A 12884-nucleotide genomic window follows, 5' to 3' on the forward strand; every position below is an offset into this window, starting at 1 on the left:
GTATCTAAACAAATTCTTCGTGGAAAGGACGCTTAAGATGTTCTTTTCAAAAATCTGTGACATGGAAAATATTTTTAACCTGGAAATTTTTAATTTATTTTAATTTTAAAATTTTATATACTTCAAAAGGAGGTGCACGATACTTCATGAATCTTCACCTAAAACGAAGCTTTATGAATGATCTTGCGCCTCCATCAAAATATATGAAAAAACTTAAAATATAATAAAAAATAAATATCCAAAAGTAAAATATTTTCTAGGTCACAAATATTCAATTTTTTTAAGGTACATTGATTTGCAATGATTATCACCTTCCGTCATATTGGCGTAAGACATACAGTATGAGAAAATTCGTACCAGTTGATAATATTTTGATTCTGTGTTTTTTATGTATAATATTTGAAAAATAAATTAAAGTCCTACATTTTGTTCTATACATTTTTTTATAAGTTCATTTTTGTACTGAATTCTTGAGATTTGTTCAACGATAATTTACTACGATATCAAAATAGTTTACCTAAAATCAACATCAACATCAACAATCAATGATTATTTCAAATTTGTTGCAACTTCTTTTGACATTTTTTGTTAGTTTAAATTATTTAAAATACAACACTTTGATTTTCTTGTACTCAGTTATAAACAAAATGCGCATCGTTGATCATTTGTTACAAAAGTTAAACTGTCAGTGACTCTTTTTCGATATGCAAAAACAGTGATTACTATTTATAATCTTTTTATGTACCTCGTAATTTTTTCCTAAAAAATGATTTTACATAAAACCTCTAAGACATTCGCTATCGGGGTAAAAGGTGACTTTGTGTGTACTTTTTTCAGAAATAACTGGATGAAATTTGGTCAAATTTGAATTGAAAGGGAACATAAATATAGTCTGACTACATAACCAATTTTTTTTATTATTTTTTGAATTATGATACTACGTACTTGGGTAAGAGGTTATCATTTACTGCCCATGATCGCATAAATGTCCCATATGCATTTTCATCAATTTTGAGTTAATGATGCAGTTTGGTTCAAAATCGTGTGCTCTTTCAGAAAAGCATATAACATCCAGTACTTTGTTCTTGAAATCATTAGAAAATCCAGTTTTTTTCGCGAAAACCTAAAAGTAGCCTTATGTGTGGGACAAACTTCAAATGCGTTTTTCTCAGCTTGCTGTTTTTGCATATGGGACATTTATGCGAACATGGGCAGTTTAGTGATTATAGTGTAATAACACAATTAGAGCTTTTCAATCACAATAAAAAGCTTCAAATACATAATGGCATCTGATAAATCAATTAAACATATAAGTTGTTTTGTAAATTAAGCTGTTATATAGGATATACTGAACAATAAAAAAAACATATTTTTGTTGAATTTAAGATAACTTCGGCTCCGACTCCGACTCCGGGTTATCAGAAATCTTTGGCTCCGACTCCGACTCCGACTCCAGCTCATAAAATTTAGCTGACTCCGGCTCCGACTCCGACTCCAGCTGTTCGAGTTTTTACGACTCCGACTCCGACTCCGACTCCAGGTCCCCAAAAAGACCCGACTCCACCGACTCCGACTCCGACTCCACAGCCCTGGTTCCGAATATGTGGGACGACTGTACCATGGGGCAAACAAAACAATTTCCTAACACTTGGGAATGATTGGTTTAGTCTCCACTCTGAGTAGAGCAATTGATTTTTGCATGGTTCGTGTTAAACCCACTCCAGCAGAAAGGCGACATAAGCTTTAAAAATATTGTGAAGTGTTGCTTAAAACGGGAATGAAAAAATACTGTTCACATGAACATCAGCATTCTTGTACAATTCATCCCTCAAATAGGTGGCGAACACCAAAAGCAACATCACAACAACAGTGAGCCATCGACCTTGCGTCTGTACAAACCGGAAGTCGCACGCCAACATATCGTCGCTGTCGTGCTAACTTGTCGCACGTGCAAGCATTTTGGGACAAATTGAGTTAAGAACGTCATTTTGTGCAGCTCACAATGCCTCACCTTTTGACCTTAACAAATCCCCAAAATTAGATTTCAATCCTGAGATATTCAATGAAAACCGAAAACTCCGTTTTTTGTTGTCACTTTTCACTTAGTTCAATCTTGTCGTGCTATCTTGACACACCCTGAAAATTGATGTGAGTGCGACAACTGGCCAAAAGGATTTCAGGTCAGAACCCGTTTGACGCACGTACAAGTTAGACTATCGTAAACATTTGTAATTATAACTCGGGACTTCAGCAACCAAATTCAACCAAACTTCGGGACAATGCACATTATGTTCAACCAAACAAAACGTGTTTGTTATTGTTTACATTGTGTGCTCTCGTTTTTGTTTATTCAAGGTTCAACACGTTTTTCTCGGATCGTCAAAAAACGACGTGCGCCAAGTTAGCACGATAGCCTCGATGTAGTACCTGTAACCACATTCACTCACCCGCAGATCGATGCGTTGAACACGTCAACACTCCGCAAATTATTGCATTACACACGCAAACCCCACACGCACACACAAACACATCTGAACGGCTAAACACAACCGCTTGTAGTACCACCGCACTAGTACGACAGCTGGGGACGGGGGATCTCCCGGAAGCAAAACACCGACACCGACACGAAACTTCCGGAAATGTTCCACGCGACCACGACGACGGTCACCAACCCACACGCAAGTCGTAACGCTCCGACGATTCCCAACCGACTGACTTGATAATCCACCGGAGCTGCTGGAAGCTCGTCGGAACAAAATCCCGAGACGGCGGAAGCGGGTGGAACCGGCCACCTTCCGCCATCGCGACCGGTGCATCGCCAGGTCACCGGGACCGGTCAGGCGCAGTCACCGCGAGCGGGCGCTTCGGAATGTCGCGCGACGCCCGGAACCTGTTGCACGATACAAAAAGTGGTGGCGTCGCGCGACACGTTACCTCATCCCTTAAGTTTGGAGCGTTCGCTCCCGGGAGAGAGAACCTTTGTATTCACTCTCCGGAGAGTGAGTTCCACCACTCCAAGCTCCGACCTTGCCGTTAACCCGAAGACGATTCTCCGCAGTTCGTCGAAGTGGTCCTCGGCCGAAGATCCGGATCGTCGGATGCTGGCGAGCTTGTGACACAGTTCTTTGTCTGCCGGTGTTGTCGGACAAAACCGGGGAGTAGTGGGTAGTTGGGCAGCTCAACAAGTTGTGCCTGTCGGGCTTGCGGCGGCTTCCTTGGAAGGGTAGGGGAAACTCCCCATGGGGGTTGAGGGGACGGTGGGCATCGGACATTGGGTCGATTTTCCTTTGCCTGCAGATCTAATTGGTTGCGTGTAGCAACTGAAGGTGTCACACACACACGCACTTACACTGAACATGATGTTTCAGCGGTGGGGCAGCAGTGTGCCTGTCTGTGTGTGTGTGTTTGGACGGTGCAATGTATCAATTACGGTGAACACGTCGATGAGGCAATCGTGTTAGTTGATCAGCAATTCAATTTGATGCACGCATCTTCGATTAAGCAATATTGGGTACAATTGGTGACACAATGACTGGTTTTTGAATGTTTTATTGTCAACGCACAATCACAGACAAGTAGAATTGTAAACACGAGTATTGTTACCAAAACCTTATACCAAAAGTGAAAAAAAACCTAAAAACATAAAAACATTAAAACTATATAGCTTAAAAACTTTGAATTTTTTAAACTTTTAAACTTAAAAACTTTAAAACTTTAAAACTTTAAAACTTTAAAACTTTAAAACTTTAAAACTTTAAAACTTTAAAACTTTAAAACTTTAAAACTTTAAAACTTTAAAACTTTAAAACTTTAAAACTTTAAAACTTTAAAACTTTAAAACTTTAAAACTTTAAAACTTTAAAACTTTAAAACTTTAAAACTTTAAAACTTTAAAACTTTAAAACTTTAAAACTTTAAAACTTTAAAACTTTAAAACTTTAAAACTTTAAAACTTTAAAACTTTAAAACTTTAAAACTTTAAAACTTTAAAACTTTAAAACTTTAAAACTTTAAAACTTTAAAACTTTAAAACTTTAAAACTTTAAAACTTTAAAACTTTAAAACTTTAAAACTTTAAAACTTTAAAACTTTAAAACTTTAAAACTTTAAAACTTTAAAACTTTAAAACTTTAAAACTTTAAAACTTTAAAACTTTAAAACTTTAAAACTTTAAAACTTTAAAACTTTAAAACTTTAAAACTTTAAAACTTTAAAACTTTAAAACTTTAAAACTTTAAAACTTTAAAACTTTAAAACTTTAAAACTTTAAAACTTTAAAACTTTAAAACTTTAAAACTTTAAAACTTTAAAACTTTAAAACTTTAAAACTTTAAAACTTTAAAACTTTAAAACTTTAAAACTTTAAAACTTTAAAACTTTAAAACTTTAAAACTTTAAAACTTTAAAACTTTAAAACTTTAAAACTTTAAAACTTTAAAACTTTAAAACTTTAAAACTTTAAAACTTTAAAACTTTAAAACTTTAAAACTTTAAAACTTTAAAACTTTCAAACTTTCAAACTTTCAAACTTTCAAACTTTAAAACTTTAAAACTTTAAAACTTTAAAACTTTAAAACTTTAAAACTTTAAAACTTTAAAACTTTAAAACTTTAAAACTTTAAAACTTTAAAACTTTAAAACTTTAAAACTTTAAAACTTTAAAACTTTAAAACTTTAAAACTTTAAAACTTTAAAACTTTAAAACTTTAAAACTTTAAAACTTTAAAACTTTAAAACTTTAAAACTTTAAAACTTTAAAACTTTAAAACTTTAAAACTTTAAAACTTTAAAACTTTAAAACTTTAAAACTTTAAAACTTTAAAACTTTAAAACTTTAAAACTTTAAAACTTTAAAACTTTAAAACTTTAAAACTTTAAAACTTTAAAACTTTAAAACTTTAAAACTTTAAAACTTTAAAACTTTAAAACTTTAAAACTTTAAAACTTTAAAACTTTAAAACTTTAAAACTTTAAAACTTTAAAACTTTAAAACTTTAAAACTTTAAAACTTTAAAACTTTAAAACTTTAAAACTTTAAAACTTTAAAACTTTAAAACTTTAAAACTTTAAAACTTTAAAACTTTAAAACTTTAAAACTTTAAAACTTTAAAACTTTAAAACTTTAAAACTTTAAAACTTTAAAACTTTAAAACTTTAAAACTTTAAAACTTTAAAACTTTAAAACTTTAAAACTTTAAAACTTTAAAACTTTAAAACTTTAAAACTTTAAAACTTTAAAACTTTAAAACTTTAAAACTTTAAAACTTTAAAACTTTAAACTTTAAAACTTTAAAACTTTAAAACTTTAAAACTTTAAAACTTTAAAACTTTAAAACTTTAAAACTTTAAAACTTTAAAACTTTAAAACTTTAAAACTTTAAAACTTTAAAACTTTAAAACTTTAAAACTTTAAAACTTTAAAACTTTAAAACTTTAAAACTTTAAAACTTTAAAACTTTAAAACTTTAAAACTTTAAAACTTTAAAACTTTAAAACTTTAAAACTTTAAAACTTTAAAACTTTAAAACTTTAAAACTTTAAAACTTTAAAACTTTAAAACTTTAAAACTTTAAAACTTTAAAACTTTAAAACTTTAAAACTTTAAAACTTTAAAACTTTAAAACTTTAAAACTTTAAAACTTTAAAACTTTAAAACTTTAAAACTTTAAAACTTTAAAACTTTAAAACTTTAAAACTTTAAAACTTTAAAACTTTAAAACTTTAAAACTTTAAAACTTTAAAACTTTAAAACTTTAAAACTTTAAAACTTTAAAACTTTAAAACTTTAAAACTTTAAAACTTTAAAACTTTAAAACTTTAAAACTTTAAAACTTTAAAACTTTAAAACTTTAAAACTTTAAAACTTTAAAACTTTAAAACTTTAAAACTTTAAAACTTTAAAACTTTAAAACTTTAAAACTTTAAAACTTTAAAACTTTAAAACTTTAAAACTTTAAAACTTTAAAACTTTAAAACTTTAAAACTTTAAAACTTTAAAACTTTAAAACTTTAAAACTTTAGAACTGAAAAAAATACTAAAATACTAAAATACTAAAATACTAAAATACTAAAATAATAAAATACTAAAATACTAAAATACTAAAATACTAAAATACTAAAATACTAAAATACTAAAATACTAAAATACTAAAATACTAAAATACTAAAATACTAAAATACTAAAATACTAAAATACTAAAATACTAAAATACTAAAATACTAAAATACTAAAATACTAAAATACTAAAATACTAAAATACTAAAATACTAAAATACTAAAATACTAAAATACTAAAATACTAAAATACTAAAATACTAAAATACTAAAATACTAAAATACTAAAATACTAAAATACTAAAATAATAAAATACTAAAATACTAAAAAACTAAAATACTAAAATACTAAAATACTAAAATACTAAAATACTAAAATACTAAAATACTAAAATACTAAAATACTAAAATACTAAAATACTAAAATACTAAAATACTAAAATACTAAAATACTAAAATACTAAAATACTGAAATACTAAAATACTAAAATACTGAAACACTATAATAATGCAAAACTACAAGTAATCCGATTTGGCTCAAATTTGCCAAATAATATTCCCCGTATTTTTAATGGTAATAAGGGTGGTCCTAGCAAAATCTATAAAAAACTTTATACCGGAACTACATTTAAGAGCGAGTTTTTCACCAATGTGTAACAGGTCGAATCGAGGTGCTCCGATTTGATGAAACTTTCAGCGTTTGTTTTTCTATACATGAGATGAACTCATGCCAAATATGAGCCCTCTACGACAAAGGGAAGTGGGGTAAAACGGGCTTCGAAGTTTGAGGTCCAAAAAACATAAAAAAATATTAAAATTGCTCGCATTTTCGTAAAACAGCATCAATTCCAACTCTCTTAGATGCATTCAAAAGGTCTTTTGAAGCACTTCAAAATGAGCCATAGACATCCAGGATTGATTTAACTTTTTCTCATAGCTTTTGCAAATTACTGTTAAAAATGGATTTTTTAAAACCTTAATATCTTTTTGCAACAGCCTCCAACACCCATATTTCCATAGGTCAAAAGATAGGTAATTTCATGGAATATAAGCCTACGGTATTAACTTTTTGGCCAATTGGAGTTTTTCTCATAGTTTTTCGATTTTTCTACAACAAGCATTTTACAACGTTAGTTTTTGCTTATTTACCCTGTAATCAATGCGTCAAATGCTGTATCAAGTAGGCGAAAACCTGTTTCACCCCTAATCCAACAAAATGTTAAAAAATATTTTAATTCATTCTAAATGGCAATTTTCCAATCAAATCTACAACTCCAATACTTCTAACTAACGTGAAATTTTCCGAGGATTCCAAATATGACAAAATTGAGACCAAAAAGTACCGCTATGGAGGCCTAAAGGGCAAAAACTAACGTTGTAAAATGTTTGTTGTAGAAAAACTATGAGAAAAACTGCGATTGGCCAAAAAGTTAATACCGTAGGCTTATAGTCTATATAATTACCTATCTTTTGACCTATGGAAGTATGGGTGTTGGAGGCTGTTGCAAAAAGATATTAAGGTTTTAAAAACAATCCATTTTTAACAGTAATTTTCAAAAGCTATGAGAAAAAGTCAAACCGATCCTTGATGTATATGGCCCATTTTGAAGTGCTTCAAAAGACCTTTCAAATGCATTTACGAAAGTTGAAATTGATGAAGTTTTACGGAAATGCTAGAAATTTTAAGATTTTTTAGGTTTTTTTTTTACCTCAAACTTCGAAGCCCGTTTTACCCCACTTCCCTTTGTCGTAGAGGGCTCAGATTTGGCATGAGTTCATCTCATGCATAGACAAACAAACGCTGAAAGTTTCATCCAAATCGGAGCACCTCGATACGACCTCTAGAACAAACCGAGCAGAATTTACAAATACTGCCTCTTAAAGGTTTTAAAAAAACTGTTCAAAATTCGTCAAAATCATACTTAAAAAGGTATTCTTAAAATTCTGTTAACTGATGAAGAATGCATGAAAATATCTTATGATTACACTGATCTACAACAAAAATGCAAAAAATGAAGAAAATCGGGCGTCCATTTCATCAACAAAATTCCCTTTAAAACCACATTACTACCTCTTCAAGTTTTCGAGCAAGAAATTATTGAAAAATGTATCCTAGAAAAAAAAAACCAGAACCCCACCGTCGCGAGATTTCATTAAATGACTCTCAGATTCGTGTTCAGTGTTGTTCGTGTAAATGTGCATTAGGAATAACACCTAATTGTTTGTTTTGATTAGTTCTCATTATTCCAGTAATAAATATGCAGCGCTATGAAACACATTCATCAGAAATGTCAATAGCCATTGTCCCAGTACAACAGTTTCTACAAGACCAACTCTACAAGCGATGATTGATTTGTTATGGAAATTGGTCAAGTTCGCAGTAAAGTCCCACAAGTGGCCGTCAGGCCGATCTAAATACATGAAAACATATTTGGTAGAAATTGGGAAAAATAATTTTCGCGATAATTTAAGCAACCGAGATGAAAGGAAGCCCCACGTCAAAAAAAAATGGTTTGCCAAAACCAGCCAACCGTCAGCAGCATGGTCGTCAATAATAGGCAAAGTTGGAACACTGACTCACACAACACACAGACTTAATAGCTGTCGATTGTTATTGATGAGTTTTATTTTCTCCACCCTCCTTCCGCCCCAAAAATGGGCCTGCACTCGTAGGCACGTGCCTCCCGTTTTCGGTAATTAGTGGGTAAAAATGTCACAAAAATGAACTTTTTTTTCGCCATCAAAATGCTCGACAAGCAGAAGAAAAGCCGAAAACTCATTAAATTATCGCGGTCACCAGTCGTGGCTACGTGGGAGTGGGGGTGGTCCTTTCCCCTGTTGCACACGCGGACGCAAAAAAAAACAACAACCCCTACACCCCGTTCGGTGAAACCATCAAAAGAACCGGGGCCCCAAAATGCTATTAACTGGTATTTATTACTGGCGGGGCGAAAACACTGATAAATACGACTATTAATTAATTAGGCGAGGTTTTCTCTTGGGCTCCCTTTCCAAGGGAGAGAGCAATCAGAAATTGACTGGACCTGTTATGCGTTAGTAGGGCCCATCGATTTGCTTCGATGATGGACTGTAGGAAGTTGGGCCGAGGAGGACGACCTCCTTCCCCAGAGAGTTGAAGGGAGATTTGAGTCGAGGGGTTGCTCATTTGTGGGGTATTGGTGCCAAAAATTCAAATTTTCTGAGATGAATGTTGACACCTTGTCAACAACCAAACTTTAAACAAACAAGTATAAATTACATTTTTTACTGAAAATTGATAATAAATTTACAACACACGTCTAAGGTGGCTGCATGTTAAAAATAAAACAGCAAATTTGTTATTTTTCAATTACTTTTGAATCGTTTTAGACAAAATATCTTTAAAGCCATTTGAATATTTAGAACTTTATTTTCTAATATTTTTTTTTCCTTTTTGCAAAAAGTAATTTTTTCGCTTGTTATAGTTTTTTTAAAGATGATTTTGAGAAAATATTGATTTTTTTTAATCAAGTGCACATCCAAGGGTTTTAACCAGTGTTGCAAATGAGTGATAGAAAAGCTATCAATTGATTATCTCTGCACCAAAAACATCGGAGAGTATAGCGGCCATCACTATAGCATCTGAGATCTCTTCTTATATCTCGTGATTCCCAGCGATAACATTCTCTCTCAATCACACTTCCCCTTTTCCTCGACTATGCGCTCTCACCGCTGAGTCTCTCAATCGCTCCGAAAATTGAAATGAAAAAACGCGAGATGGCGATCAGGCTTCATCCATAAAGTACGTCACACTAAAATCAGCCTAAATTTACCCCCTCCCCCCCCCCTCAACCTCTTTGTAACGCTTTTCCTATACTTATAACATTGAATGTCACACTTGCTCAGACCCCCCTCCCCCCTAGAGCGTGACGAATCTATGACATTTCCCCGAAACCCACATTCCCGAAAAGACATTTCCCCGAATGCCACATCTCCGAAAAGACACTTTCCCGAAATGTCATTTACCCGAAAATCATTTCCCCGAACAATCCATTTCCCCGAATGACCACATCCCCGAATGGCGACTTCCCCTAAAAACCATTTTCCCGAATGGCCACTTCCCCTAATTTTCCACATCCCCGAAAATCATTTTCCCGAATGACCATATCCCCGAACGGCCATTTCCCCGAACGCCACTTCCCCGAAACCCGGTCAGGCGGGTATGCCCGTTGCCCAGAACCGCGCGCGCGGTTCTGGGCAACGGGCATACCCGCCTGACCGGGTTCGGGGAAGTGGCGATCAATGAAGTATCATGTCCACAATTGAACGTTCAAAAAATTCCGAGATTTTTACGAGCGTTTTATTCCAGCTCCACTTGAGTTTCTCCCAAATCCCAAATTTTGCGTTACGTAATAAAATAACGCTCCCTTATTTCTAATGAACAAATCTAAATAGCTGCGTGCCGTTTAATTCATTTGCCTATTTTTCTCATTTCGTCGCATTCGAGCTAACTTGTCGTACGTCGATTTTGGGCCAAATTGAATTAAGAAAGCCATTTTGTGCAGCTCACATTGCCCAAAACTCGATTTCAATTCTGAGATATTCAATAAAAACCGAAAAATTTTGTCTCGTGCTAACTTGACACACTCTGAAAATTGCTGTAAGTGAGACAACTGGCCAAAGAGGTTTCAGATCAGAATGCGTTTGACACACGTACATGCCCGACTACCGTAAACGATTGTAATTATAACTCGGGACCTCAGCAACCAAATTCAAACAAATTTCAGGACAATGCACAGAATGGTCAACAAAATATAACGTGATTGTTATTGTTTACATAGCGTGCTCTATTTTTCGTTTATTCAAGGTCAAACACTAACACGCATTTTTCTCGGAACGTCAAAAAGCGACAAACGACAAGATAGCACGACAGGGTCGATTTGATACATTGATCATTTCGGTGCTGTGCAATCCTTACCACGTGGATACCGTTTTGGAAAATTGTGCTTTGCTGAAAATTGTCCGATACAAAAAAAAATCTTTTTTATTGAACATGGATGATCTCAAAACCTCGCTTTCTTGAAGTTTCCGCGTGGTTTATGAATACGGTCATTTGTTTTTTTTCATATTTAAAAACACACGTAGGAGAATTTAATATTAAGGTCATACTTTTGTAAAAATATCCCTAAAAAACAATTTAGTTTATATCTAATTTAATATCATTCGGGAAAATGGAACTTTCGGGGAAATAACCATTCGGGTATATGTAAATTCGGGAAAACGACAGTTCGGTAAAATGGCCATTCAGGTAAATGACATTCGGGGATATGGAATTTTCGGGAAAATGATTTTCGGGGATGTGGAAATTTCGGGAAAATGATTTTCGGGGAAATGGCACTTTCGGGGAAATGATTTTCGGGAATGTGGAATTTTCGGGGAAATGATTTTCGGGGATATGGGATTCGGGAAAGTGGGATTCGGGAATATGGGATAAAACCGAGCGTGACATACTTTATGGATGACGCCTTAAGAGCCAACCACGCATGACGTCCCGTTAAACTGCGTTTTCGAAATTGGTTTTGTGGCGGCTATTGTGGTTAACAACCCTGTTGTTAACGATAATATTATGGAGGATAGATAACGATAACGATAGTTTTATCGTTATCGTTATTCCGATAATTCTATCGGGGATAATTTTATTGACGATAATGGGCGGTAACTTATGTTTAATATATTTCTAAAAATGACTAAAACCAACCAAATTATCTTGAATTTTTAAGCTTCTTGTTAGTATACACTTTTCTGATATATGGTTAGTTTCAAAGCAAAATCTCAAAATACCGTTTTTTAAAGTGATCAAATAAATAATAATTTACCCATATTATAAAACGATTCAAAATTTTGCATCCATTTTCACTGTTTAAGAGTTTTTTGAATGAAATACTCAAATTTTCACAAAATACCGTATTTTCTCGAAAAGACTATTTTTTTGGAATTTGCAATATGGGTATGCAACGATTCGAAATTTCAAATGTATTTTAACAGTTTTAGTGATTTTTAAAAAAATACTCAATTTTTCACAAAATACCGTATTTTCTCAAAAATAATATTTTTTTTTATGATTCGCAAAATGGTTATCAAACGTTTCCAAAATTGAATGTATTTTAACTGTTTTAGAGTTTTTTGACTGAAAAAAAAGGTAAAATTTCACTTCTTTGATACTTTCATTTGATATGTTCGAGAAAATACGGTATTCATTCGAAAAACTCTAAACCAGTTAGAATACATGCAAAAATTGCAAATCGTTTGATACCTTTATTGCGAATTATGAAAATTTGAGTATTTTCGAGAAAATACGGTATTTTGTGAAAATTTTAGTATTTCATTCAAATATCAGTTTAAATACATGCAAATTTAAAATCTGTTGATACTTATATTGCGAATTCTTGAAAAACTTAGAATTATTGAGAAAATACGGTATTTTGTGAAAATTTAAATATTTCATTAAAAAAAACTATAAAACAGTGAAAATCCATGCAAAATTTAGGATCGTTTGATACCCAAACTGCAATTTAAAAAAAAATTGAGTGGTTGAAAAAGTACGGTATTTTGTGATTTTTTTAAGTATTTATACATTGGATCTTACCATATTATCAAAAAATATTTACCAAGAAGAAACTTGAAAATTCCTCATAATTTAGTTGTTTTAGTCAATTTTAGAAATATATGAAAAATAAGTTATCGTCCGTAATCGTCGATAAAATTATCGGAATAACGATAACGATAGCGATAGATTATCGTTATCGTCACAACGATAATATTAGCGACGATAATTTTATCGATTTACAAC

The 12884-nt window shown here is 32.1% G+C and overlaps 1 long non-coding RNA gene across 2 annotated transcripts in view; it reads right to left on the reverse strand.

Moving 5' to 3' along the window:
* Positions 1–2732, reverse strand: part of LOC128093600 (uncharacterized) — a 43739-nt gene extending 41007 nt beyond the window's left edge. For both annotated transcript variants that reach the window (XR_008212621.1, XR_008212622.1), the window contains exon 1: positions 2448–2732. This is a non-coding gene — a long non-coding RNA (uncharacterized LOC128093600). The remainder of the gene's footprint in view (positions 1–2447) is intronic.
* Positions 2733–12884: the final 10152 nt, after the last annotated feature.

The sequence above is a fragment of the Culex pipiens genome, chromosome 3 (assembly GCF_016801865.2).
Source record: "Culex pipiens pallens isolate TS chromosome 3, TS_CPP_V2, whole genome shotgun sequence".
Classification (NCBI taxonomy): domain Eukaryota; kingdom Metazoa; phylum Arthropoda; class Insecta; order Diptera; family Culicidae; genus Culex; species Culex pipiens.